Consider the following 13838-nt stretch of genomic DNA (forward strand, 5'->3'; position numbering starts at 1 on the left):
TGTAATTTTCTTGTCTAATTGGTTAGTACAAAGATGCAAAGATTTTACCTTTCTTAAAACTCTTAACCATTTCAATTTTATATTAACCTAGTTTTGAATGAAAATAATGCATGTGCAGATGGTGCTGAATTGCATAAAATTAATTACTACGTGTGCAAGTTTTCTGTAATTAATTCCAGGGGGGCCTGTAAAAATCCATTGTGAGCAGAATTTTACATGCTTCTTACTCTCTTTCTTCTTTTCCAACCTGAAGATTGTTTCATCACTTTTGAGAACAAGTTAGAGTAACATGAAATCAAAAAACATCATCCAGGGAAAATGCATTAGGTCTCTTCAGGTATAAAAGAACCATGCTCTTTAACTCTCGCTCAATTTATGAAGGGACAGACTTGGCAGACTACTCTTTTTTTTTTTTTTTTAATTGTGCTTTAAGTGACAGTTTACAAATCAAGTCAGTCTCTCACACAAAAACCCATATATACCTTGCTACGCACTCCCAGTTACTCTCCCCCTAATAAGACAGCCCGCTCTCTCCCTCCACTCTCTCTTTTCATATCCATTTTGCCAGCTTCTAACCCCCTCCACCTTCTCATCTCCCCTCCAGGCAGGAGATGCCAACATAGTCTCAAGTGTCCACCTGATCCAAGAAGCTCACTCCTCACCAGCATCCCTCTCCAACCCATTGTCCAGTCAATCCATGTCTGAAGAGTTGGCTTTGGGAATGGTTCCTGTCCTGGGCCAACAGAAGGTCTGGGGACCATGACCACTGGGGTCCTTCCAGTCTCAGTCCGACCTTAAGTCTGGTCTTTTTATGAGAGATTGGGGTCTACATCGCACTGGTCTCCTGCTCCTTCAGGGGTTCTCTCTTTTGTTCCCTGTCAGGGAAGTCATTGGTTGTAGCCGGGCACCATCTAGTTCTTCTGGTCTCAGGATGATGTAGTCTCTGGTTCATGTGGCCCTTTCTGTCTTTTGAGCTCATAGTTAGCGTGTGACCTTGGTGTTCTTCATTCTCCTTTGATCCAGGTGGGTTGAGACCAATTTGATGCATCTTAGATGGCTGCTTGCTAGCATTTAAGACCCCAGATGCCACTCTTCAAAGTGGGATGCAGAATGTTTTCTTAATAGATTTTATTATGCCAATTGACTTAGATGTCCCCTGAAACCATGGTCCCCAGACCCCTGCCCCTGCTACACTGGCCTTCAAAGCATTCAGTTTATTCAGGAAACTTCTTTGCTTTTGGTTTAGTCCAGTTGTTCTGACCCCGCCTGTATTCTATGTTGTCTTTCCCTTCACCTAAAGTAGTTCTTATCTACTATCTAATTAGTGAATACCCCTCTCCCACCTTCCCTCCCTCCCCCCTCTCGTAACTACAAAAGAATATTTTCTTCTCAGTTTAAACTATTTCTCAAGTTCTTATAATAGTGGTCTTATACAATATTTGTCCTTTTGCAACTGACTAATTTCACTCAGCATAATGCCTTCCAGGTTCCTCCATGTTATGAAATATTTCACAGATTCCTCACTGTTCTTTATCGATGCTTAGTATTCCATTGTGTGAATATACCATAATTTATCCATTCATCCATTGATGGGCACCTTGATTGCTTCCATGTTTTTGCTATTGTAAACAGTGCTGCAATAAACATGGGTGTGCATATATCTGTTCGTGTAAAGGCTCTTATTTCTCTAGGATATATTCCAAGGAGTGGAATTGCTGGATTGTATGGTAGTTCTATTTCTAGCTTTTTAAGGAAATGCCAAATCGATTTCCAAAGTGGTTGTACCATTTGACATTTCCACCAGCAGTGTATAAGTGTTCCAATCTCTCCACGGCCTCTCCAACATTTATTATTTTGTGTTTTTTGGATTAATGCCAGCCTTGTTGGACTGAGATGAAATCTCATTGTAGTTTTGATCTGCATTTCTCTAATGGCTAAGATCGCGAACATTTCCTCATATATCTGTTAGCTACCTGAATGTCTTCTTTAGTGAAGTATTTGGCAGAGTACTCTTGACTTCAGTGTGGCTCCAATGAGACCCAGAAGTAACCGAGGATATGGCTAGGAACTTGCCAGAGGAGGTCACTGTGTCAGTGCAAAGCAATCCCGGAATTTGGCCATGGAGGAGACATCTTGGCTATGAGTGAAGGGGAGTTAAAACTAAATGGCAGGAACCAAGATGATGTCAAGTTGAACAAGGAGCACTACTGGGAACGTAGCCTGAGACAAGAAAAGAACCATAAGTCATCAGCTGAAGACTTGAGCATATGAAGTCAACAGGGCATCCAGTCACCTGTGGCCAGTGAACACTGCCTCAAGACCAGTAGATGTCAGCCAGCACTCCTTGGGGAACCAAGCAAGGCTCCAGTGCTCCTTCCACTCAACCCCAAGAGGACATGCACTCCACACTCTTCTCTCCCTTCATACCTGAATGGCATCCTAGGAAGAGGAGTTAGAGAAGAGAAAGGTGATTATCAGAGAGACTGAGCATTTCTAAAGCAACTTTTAAAGTTATTGTATCAGAGTAAGCAATTAAGCTTTAAACGTATTGTCATGGATTGAATCGTGTCCCCCAAAAATATGTGCATCAATTTGGCTAGGCTGTGATTCTCAGTACTGTGTGATTGTCCACCATTTTGTCATCTGATGTGATGTGTTATAAATGTTAATTTCTGCCTGTGGTTAATGAGCCAAGATTAGATTATGTTAAGGAGGATCAGGGTAGGATGTAATACCCTTGTTCGGGTGGAATCCCTGTTTCAATGTAAGGGGAGTTTCTCTGGGGTGTGGCCATACCACCTTTTATCTTACAAGAGATAAAAGAAGAGGGAAGCAAGCAGAGAGGGGAGGCTTCATACCAGCAAGAAAGTAGCACCAGGAGCAGAGCATATCCTTTGGACCCAGGGTTCCTGTGCAGAGAAGGTCCTAGTCCAGGGGAAGATTGATGACAAGGACCTTCCTCCAGAGCGACAAAGAAAGCCTTCCCCTAGAGCTAATGCTCTGAATTTGGAATTCTATTCTACTAGACTGTGAGAGAATAAACTTCTGTTTCTGAAAGCCATCCAAAACCCAAACCAAACCAAACCCATTGCCATCGAGTTGATTCTTACTCATAGTGACCCTGTAGGACAGAATAGAACTGCCTGGTAGAACTTCCAAGGAGCACTTGATGGATTCCAACTGCCGACCTTTCGGTTAGCAGGAAGAAGTCTTAACCACTATATGACCAGGGTTCCCAAAAGCCAGCCACTTGTGGTTTTTCTGTTACAGCAGCACGAGATGACTAAGACACCTATTAAGATAGAATTTGTCTGTTTTTGTTTATTTGTTTGCTTCTGTTAGCCATCAGATTAGGGCATGGGAGAAAGATTAGTAGTATAGAAATATTTTTTTCTGCAAATTTCAGTGGCAATATAAGACACATATTCTTAGGAAAATTAGCTGACAAACAAGTGACATCTATATATTTCCACTTATATCATTTATTTGCTTCTAATAGGGTCACTATAAATCAGAATTGACTCGATGACAGTGGGTTTGGTTTATTTTTGGGAATGTCATTCAAAAATGTTCATTGAAACTGAAAATTCTTTTAAATTTGAGTTTCAGCCACCTCAAATATCTAGCTGCCTGTGTCTTTGTGTACCCAAATAAAAATAGAAATTTTTGCTAAGTGCAGTGAATAGCAAAATGTCATTGATTCAGAAACGAATAATCCACAAAACTCAAATATAGTATTTTTAACATAGTTCTGTCCAATTAGAATTTACATATATAAGCATGACTTTAGATAATATAAGATACTGAAGTACCTTCTAAAATGTGACTAATGAATTAAATATTGCCCAGTACACTTCTTGTGTTAAATTGCCTTTTTAAACTGGTAATTCATATATGTTGCATATGGTAATATTCCATAACTAGCATAATAAATTGGTCACCCCATTCCATTCTTTATTTAATTATGATAAAATAAAATTCATCACATTTTCAGTTTTGGAACTGATCTAACTTATAAAATATTTGAATATGCTTCTGTGCAATAATTCATTTAGTCTAAAAATTTTCTGATGTGCAGAATAGTTAGTTAATAAGAAGGTAGTTTATTTAACCATACCCAGAGTCATAACCAATAAGTTAATTAAGCATATGTAATTGGAGAACAACTTCATGCCTAGTAAAGTAGAGGGTCAGTGAAAAAGAGGAAGACACTCAATGAGATGGATTGACACAGTGGCTGCAACAATGGGCTCAAACATGGCAATGGTTGTGAAGAAAGTGAAGGACTGGGCAGTGTTTTATTCTGTTGAGCATATGGTCACTATGAGAAACTAATGACTCTATGGCACCTAACAACAACAAATTGGCATAATATTTTGAAACCACTAAACTGATATGATTTTCTTACCTTGTCCTCAGAAATCACATTCCTCAGCACTCTACTACTATTGCGGGCATGTCAACAAAGGGAAAGCGAATGCTTCTTAAGATATAATAGTGTCTACTTTGGGACCACTACATACAGTTATACAGGTTGTACACTGCACAGGAGTGCCACACCTAACAGTGCTTCATTCACATTATGGATATCATAGTTTGTATATTTATTTCAACAAAATTTTCCAGTAGATGGCAGTAAAATGTCTCTTCTAAGAAAGATAAATATGTTGTTGTTAGGTGACATCAAGTTGATTCCAACTCATAGCCACCCTATGTACAACAGAAGGAAACACTGCCCTGTCCTTCACCGTCCTCACAATCATTGCTATGTTTGAGCCCATCATTGCAGCCACTGTGTTAATCCATCTTGTTGATGGTCTTCCTCTTTTTTGCTGACCTTCTACTTTACCAAGCATGATGTCCGTCTCCAGGGACTGGTCCCTCCTGATAACATGCCCAAAGGAAGTAAGACAAAGTCTCACCCTACTTACTCCCTTCTAAGGACAATTTAGGCTGCACTTCTTCCAAGGCAGATTTGTTCATTTTTCTGGCAGTGCATGTCATAGTCAATATTCTTTACCATAATTCAAAGGCATCAATTCTTCAGTCTTTCTTATTCATTGTCCAGCTTTAGCATGCATATGAGGTGATTGAAAATACAATGGCTTGGGTCAGAACTGACTCGACCTTAAAGAGGTCTTTTGCAACAGATTCACCCAGTGCAATACATTGTTTGATTTCTTGACTGTTGTTTCCATGGGCATTGATTGTGGAACATAGTAAAAATGAAATCCTTGACAACTTCAGTCTTTTCTCCATTTATCACGATGCTGTTCACTGGTCCACTCGTGAGGATTTTTGTTTTCTTTATATGGAGGTGCAATCCATCCTGAAGCCTGTAGTCTTTGATCTTCATCAGTAAGTGCTTCAAGTCTTATTCCCCTTCAGCAAGCAAGGCTGTGTCATCTGCATATTGCAGGCTGTTAATAAGTCTTCTACCAGTTATGGTGCCATATTCTTCTTCAAATAGTCCAGCTTCTCAGATTATTTCCTCAGCATATAGATTGAATAAGTATGGTGAAAGGATGCAACCCTTATGCACAACTGCCTTGATTTTGAACCACTCAGTATCCCCTTGCTCTGTTCCAATGACTGCCTATTGGTCTAAGTACAGGTTCCTCATGAGCACAATTAAGTGTTCTGGAATTCCCATTCTTCGCGGTGTTATCCATAATTTGTTATTATCCACACAGTTGAATGCCTTCACATAGTCAATAAAACACAGGTAAACATCTTTCTGGTATTCTCTGCTTTCAGCCAAGATCCATCTGACATCAGCAGTGATAATCCTTGTTCCACATCCTTCAGAATCTGGCTTGAATTTCTGAGAGTTCCCTGACAATATACTGCTGCAACTGTTTTTTAATTATCTTCAGCAAAATTTTACTTGCATGTGACAGTAATGATATTGTGATATAATTTCCACATTCTGTTGGATTACCTTTCTTTGAAATGGGCACAAATATGAATCTCTTCCAGTTGGTTGGCCAAGTAGCTGTCTTCCAAATTTCTTGGCATAGATGAGTGAGTGCCTCCAGAATTGCATCCATTTGTTGAAAGATTTCAATTGGTATTCCATCAACTTTGGAGCCTTGTGTTTCGCCAATGCCTTCAGTGCTGCTTGGGCTTCTTCCTTCAGTACCATCAGTTGTTGATCATATTCTAACTCCTCAAATAGCTGAACATTGACCAATAATTTTTGGAACAGCAACTCTGTGTGTTCCTTCCATCTTCTTTTGATGCTTCCTGCATCGTTCAATTTTTGTCCATAGAATCCTTCAATATTACAACTCGAGGCTTGAATTTTTTCTTCAATTTTTTCAGCTCGAGAAATGCTGATCATGGTCTTTCCTTTTGGCTTTCTAATTCTGGGCCTTTGCATATTTCACTGTAATATTTTACTTTGTCTTCTCAAACTGTTCTTCAAATGTTCTGTTCAGTTCTTTTGCTTCAACATTCCTTCAGTTCACCTTATCTACTCTACATTTAAGAACAAGTTTTAGAGTTTCTTCTGACATGCATTTGGTCTTTTCTTTCTTTCCTGTCTTTTTAATGGCCTTTTGCTTTCTTCACGTATGATGTCATTGATGCATTCCCACAACTCTTCTGGTCTTCAGTCATTAGTGTTCAATGCCTCAAATCTGTTCTTGAAAGTGTCTCTAAATTCAAGTGGGATACGCCAGAAAGGTGTTTACCTGTGTTTTATTGACAGTGCAAAGGCATTTGTCTGTGTGGATCACAACAAATTATGGATAACATTGCAAAGGATGGGAATTCCAGAACACTTAATTGTGCCCATGGGGAATCTGTTCTTAGACCAAGAGGCAGTTGTTTGAACAGAACAAGAGGATACATTCCTGGTTTAAAGTCAGGAAAAGTGTGTGTCAGGGTTGTACCCTTTCACTATACTTGTTCAATCTGTATGCTGAGCAAATAATCTGAGAAGCTGGAGTATATGAAGAAGAATGGGGCATCAGGATCGGAGGAAGACATTAACAACCTGCATTATGCAGATGACACAATCTTGCTTGCTGAAAGTGAAGAGGACTTAAAGCACTTGCTGATGAAGATCAAAGACTGCAGCCTTCAGTATGGATTGCACCTCAACATAAAGAACACAGAAATCCTCAGAACTGAACCGATAAACAACATCATGATAAATGGAGAAATATTGAAGTTGTCAATAACTTCATTTTACTTGTATCCACAATCAATGCCCATGAAAGCAGAAGTCAAAAAACCAAATGACATATTGCATTGGGCAAATCTGCTGCAAAAGACCTCTTGAAAGTGTTAAAAAGCAAAGATACCATTTTGAGGACTAAGGTGCACCTGACCCAAGCCATGGTATATCCAATCACCTGGTATGCATGTGAAATCTGGACAAGGAATAAGGAAGAATAAAAAAGAATTGATGGCTTTGAATTATGGTGTTGGCGAAGAATATTAAATATACCATGGACCGTTGGAAGAACAAACAAATCTGTCTTGGAATGTACAGCCGGGGTGCTCCTTAGAAGCAAGGATTGTGAGACTTTGTCTTACTTATTTTTGACATGTTATTAGCAGGGACCAGTCCCTGGAGAAGGATATTGTCTTAATCTTCTAGTGCTGCTATGACAGAAATGCCACAAGTGGATGGCTTTAACAAAGAGAAATTTATTCCCTCATAGTCTTTTTTAGTCTAGTAGGCTAGAAGTTGAAATTCAGGGTGCTAGCTCCAGAAGAAGCCTTTCTCTCTCTGTCAGTTGTGGAGGAAGTTCCTTGTCATCAATCCTCCTCTGGTCTTAGGAGCTTTTCTGTGCAAGAACTCTGAGTCCAAAGGGCACATTCTGCTCTGGCACTGCTTTCTTGGTGATATGAGATCTCCTGTCTCTCCTATTGCTTCTCTCTTTTTTTTTTATCTCAAAAGAGATTGATTTAAAACACAATCTGATCTTGTAGATTAAGTCCTGCCTCATTAATGTAACTGCTGCTACTCCCATCTCATTAGCATCATAGAGGTAGGATTTATAACACATAAGAAAATCACATCAGATGACAAAATGGTGGACAATCACACAATACTGGAATCATGGCCTAGACAAATTGACATACATTTTTGGGAACACAATTCAACCCATAACAAACATCATGCTTGGTAAAGTAGAGGGTTAGTGAAAAAGACAAAGACCCTTAATGAGATGGATTGACACAGTGGCCGCAACAATGGGCTCAAGCAAGGCAGCAATCATGAGGATGGTGCAAGACTGATCAGTGTTTGGTTCTGTTGTACACAGAGTCACTATGAGTCAGAACCAACTGTACGGCGCCTAACAACAATAACAACATACTCAAGGAGGTACTTTGGCTCTCAGGGACTTGTAATTTTCTTCAGCTTCACCTTGAACTTGAATATGAACAGTTGATGGTCTGTTCCACAGCTGGTTCTGACCTTGTTCTGACTGTTGATATTGAGCTTTTCCATTGTTTCTTTTCACAGATGTAGTTGATTTGATTCCTGTGTATTTTATCTGGTGTGGTCCATGTATATAGGTGCCATTCATGTTTTGAGAAAAGGTATTTCTAATGAATAAGTATAAAAAATAAGTATAAAGCATCATTATTTTGCAGAAGGAAATAAAGTATTTTGAGGAAGGACTGAATTTTTCTAATTTACACAAAGGCACTGAAAAGGCCAGCAACAGTCCAGATCTACCTCATGGGGGAATGACGAGGATTAAATGCATTATAATAGCTCTTGGCTCATTGAATGTCTGAATAAATGTTAGAGCTGCGAACGCTACTTCTACTTTTACTACTACTGTCACCATTATCATTACCTCCGTGGGAAAAAGAAAAAATTCCTCACATATGCACGCAGTATCTTTTGGGAGAAGAGAGATGGATTAGAGTTCTTTCTTAACTAGAAAGACTGAATTTTTTATAAAACGTTATTTAAACAACCCCAGTTTTGGACTTGAACTTTAAATAAAATAAACATTCAAAATTGTAGAGACTGGTAAGTTTACATCTCCCGTCCCCCCACCCAATATGGTAGGAGGTAGGGAGGCCAGGGACTTGTAAAGAAGGTCACAGTTATCCTACCACATTTTTTTCCCACTTCTGAATGAGGTGTTGTGTCAGTTCGAGTCCTCTGAAATGACTACTTCCAGACAGGATTAGAGTGTAGGTTTATTGAGGCCAACGCCTAAGAAGGATAAAAAGAGAGGAAGCAGGAATAGACTGGGAGCACTGTCAGACTGCGATGCGGGTCTGATACTTGTGAAAGGAGAGGCAAAAGGAAGGAAAATTGGGTAAAAATAGTTCCAGACAATAGCAGAGTTCTGAGAAAATCTCACCCAGGAAGATGAAAAGTCTCCGGGCAAAAGTTACTCACTTAAGGAGCCCTGTGTTGGACAGGCATCGCTCAGCTCTGGAATTCTTGCCATGCTCTAGAACTCTTGCCATTATCTTAGTGCAGCCCAGGGAAAGTGTGACTTCTGAATCAACATGATGGTAGATCCAAAGGTCTAACAGCTGGGGCTGTCATTCAGCTATATTCCCCACAGTGGGTTCTGTTGAAGGGACACGTGAGTGAGAACCTCTCTGGCCACCACAGGTGTGAATGAATTTAATGATTCTGCTTCACATGTTAAAAAACATAAAGGCAAAAAAGAACACACCTTTAAAAACTGTAATACCTTAATGGTATGAATTATAAGCCATTTAAGCAATAATGATTCAAGTCATAGGAGCTGGGTTGGATTAAAAAATATCAGTTTAGTCATTACTTTATCATCAAGAAGGCCTAAACATGCAGTTTCCTTGGGGTCTGGTGGATGCATTTTGTATTCCAAGAATGAGAGAGATTTTCAGAAACAAAAACAGCACCGAAAAAAATCCTTCAAACTCGATACCTAGAAATGCATCTTGGGTAAATTGGTTTAAAACCTCTCCAATTCATTTTGATGGCAGAATTGACACTCTAGGGTTTGTGCCCTTTTCCAGACTAAAACTTTAGTACTATATCAGGACATTTATCCTTAAGTACATAGCAGATACAGTATTAAAATTTTGTGACTAGGATTTACTCAAACATTTCAGTAAATTGAAAAAAAAAAAAATAGTGCCATCATTAGGTGATTATCTTTTAGTCTTGATGAGGAAGTTCCCTATAAACCAGGAAACTTGAAATCAATATGCGGCTGAAGCAAACACATTACTAAAAAACCACTAACCCCAACAATTGTCATTATTTAATGATCCAAAGGGTATCTAATCTTTGTATAAATAATTATATTTTGAGAATATCTGTTAGACACAATTATTTTCTAATAGTCTATAATATGTTCAAAGTATTGGATAAATGATTAACTCATATACTTCTATCGCTTCTGCCAAACTTTAACATCTATAAAGAGGAAATAATTCCCAGAGTGTTATTAATATAATGCTATTTTGTGTGGAGGTGCTACCAAGCACTAGTAATAGTGAGAAAAAAGTAATTAAAAATAGAGAACCAAAAGCATTTTCTATGCCTAATTCTGCTTAGGCTAAGTGACTCAGTAGCCTTTACTATGTCTGCAAGATCAAGATGTGTGTGTGTGTGTGTGTGTGTGTGCGCGCGCGCTTTGTGGGTGTTTTACACCAGATTTCACTGCATAAATATCCAACAAGTCATTACGTGGTTTCTAATTGAAGGACATACAGTGAGGCAGAAAGCCCAGACAGCTTACACTCTGATTCTCCTTTAATTATACATTTATTTCAACCAACCCATTATTGATTTGGTTTTGAAAATTTCTTATATTATCATGTGGAAAATCATGTTCTCCAGGAGTGTGCTCCCTGTGAGTAAAATAGTCAGTGTAGGAAGCTGTGCACAGGGAGGTGGGCTTTGGGAATGGGATGGGTGGTATGGAGGGAAAAGGAGGTAGTGGAGGATAGATCAAATGTGAAGAGAAGAGTGCTGAATGGAGGAGTTAACATGTTCAGCTGCTAACTTAAATGTTGGAGTTTCAAGTCCACCCAGAGGCAGCTCAGAAGAAAGGCTCGGGGATCTACTTCTGAAAAATCAGCCGTTGAAAACTTATGGAGCATAGTTCTACTCTGATACATGTGGGATCACCATGAGTTGGAATAGAGTCTACAGCAACTGTTTTCTTTTCTTTTCTTTTTTTAATGGGAGGGGGAGAGAAGGAAGGAGAGAGAAACAGCTGAAGGAGTTAAAAATAGGGACAAAAACCCAAACCAAACCCACTGCCATCAAGTTGATTCCAGCTCATAGCAACCCTGTAGGACAGAGTAGAACTGCTGTAATCCAAGGCTGTAATCTTTATGGAAGCTGACTGTCACATCTCCTGCAGAGCAGCTAGTGAGTTCCAACCACCCACCTTTCGGTTAGCAGCTGAGGGCTTTAACCACTGTGCCCCAAAAACCAAAAAAGAAAAATAGGGACAGGGAAAAAGAAATAAAGAGAGGCAGAAAGAGGAAAAGAGACAGAAAGAGATACACAGAGAGATAGGAAGAGACAGACAGCTGACAGTGAAGGTCAGAAGCTATAGAGAGAATTGGTTTGGCAGCTCCGAAGGGTTAAGAAACTGAGAAAAGTGCGATAGCATACTAAGTAGAAAATGTAAAATATTGAGCACTATATGACTTCATTTTTCTGCATCTCTAAGATTTTTCTGAAAATCTTCTGTTTCTCTAAGATTTCTGCAAAGAAATGCTTTTGGAGTTTTATTTTTTTAATGTGATAGTGTATGAAACTGACCCCAGAGGTGGCAGAAAGAGCCAGGTTAACATTTGGGTTACACTTATATACCCCCTGATTTAATGGTGTATAGAAAACTGGCAACCATTTTTTAAGACCAATAAGATAATATGCCCTTTCACATTGTCATTTTTACTTACTTGACTCCATCAAATATTTTAAGATCCTTTGAACTCAATTTTACAGTGTTCGATGCCCATTTCCGTGTTCCATGCAGTTTAACTTACGCTTGAATGTCACCATTAGCTCAACTATGCCAAACTTATCCTAAAAATTTGGCGCCCTTTAAACAAAGAATAAGCAAATTTAAAGAAAGGATTTCAAAATCTCTTTTCCTTAAAATTATTATTGAGTTTTTTTTTAACATTTCTTAAACAGATTTTCACAATTACATAAATCAACAATTAAACCAGCTCCACTAAACTCAGATATTTTAAGGTTCAAATATGGGCTTCTTATGAAAGACATAAAAAATTTAAACTCATGGCGTGTGAGAGCAATGGATGAGGAACCCAGAGACTGGGGTTCAGGTCATAGCTCTGCTGCAAATTAGTCATGTGACCTTGGCCACTCCATTTAAACTTTCTGGGCTTCAGTTTATCTGTTACATGAGAAATTTTATCTAGAAGACTTTTTAAACCTCTTCTAACTCTCAAGTTCTAAAGGCTGGCCACTTGGAAAATTAAGAGTCAAAGGGCAAAACCCCAGTGTCTGCAGTGAGGAATGGTGTTTATGGTTTGCTGGGATATTGATACTCAGCTGTTACAATAGTTAATATCCTGCAATATAGCCTGTTTAACGAATTATTTTTGAAAGTAGCGTGGGTTATTATTTTCTCCATACACTATAAAATATTTTCTAAAAGGATTCCTAGAAATTTTGTGTTCACATGGTTCTAAGGGTTAATGGAAAAAGAGGAGACTCTCACATTTTTTTTTTCAAATTAAACTTTTTGTTTAAAGATAATTGTAGATTTATATACAGTTGTAAGACATAATACAGAAGGATTCTGTGTATCCCTTATCCAGTTTCACCCAGTAGTATCACAACCAAGATTTTGACACTGATATAGTCAAGATGGAGCCCTCATGGCACAGTGGCTAAGAGCTTGGCTGCTAACCAAAAGGTTGGCAGTTTGAATCCACCAGCCGCTCCTTGGAAACCCTATGGGGTAGTTCTGCTCTGCCCTATAGGGTTGCCATAAGTTGGAATTGACTGGGTGGGAACGAGTTTTTGGATAGTTAAGATACTGGACATTTCCACCACCACAGGGATCCTTCAGCTTCCCTCCTGCTTCCACTCCCTCCTTAACTCACTGCCCTTGAGTTGATTCCGACTCGCCTCTGGCAATCACTAACCTATTTTCCATTTCTACAATTTTGCTATTTCAAGAATGCTATATAAACAGAATCATACAGTATTTAACCTTTTGGGCTTAGATTTTATCATTCTCCAGAGATTCATCCAGGTTGTTGCATGTATTCATGGTTGGGTCCTTTTTATTGCTCAGTAGTATTCCATGGTATGGATATACCATAGTTTGTTTAATCATTCACCCATCGAAGACATCTAGGTTATATCCGTTTTTGGCTGTTATGAATAAAGTTGCTATAAATATTCATATACAAGTTTTTGTGTGAACATATATCTTCATTTCCTTGGGATAAAGACCCAAGGGTGTAATTGCTGTGTTAAATAGTATTTGCATGTCTCATTTTTTAAGAAACTGTCAAACTAATTTTCAGAGCGACTGTATCATTTTATACTCAAACCTATCTCATGTGATCCAATGTCTTACGTCCTTACCATCACTTGATGCTGTCACTTTTTTTTTATTCACAGACTTTATTTTTTAGAATAATTTTATATTTACCTAAAATTGAGTACCCAAAAAACCCAGTGCTGTCCGACTCATAGTGACCCTATAGGACAGAGTAGAACTGCTCCATAGAGTTTCCAAGGAGCGCCTGGCAGATTTGAACTGCCGACCCTTTGGTTAGCAGCTGTAGCACTTAACCACTATGCCACCAGGGTTTCCATAGATTGAGTAGATAGTATAAAGAGTTCTCATATACCCCTGCAA

The sequence above is a fragment of the Elephas maximus genome, chromosome 1 (assembly GCF_024166365.1).
Source record: "Elephas maximus indicus isolate mEleMax1 chromosome 1, mEleMax1 primary haplotype, whole genome shotgun sequence".
In the NCBI taxonomy this organism is placed as follows: Eukaryota; Metazoa; Chordata; class Mammalia; order Proboscidea; family Elephantidae; genus Elephas; species Elephas maximus.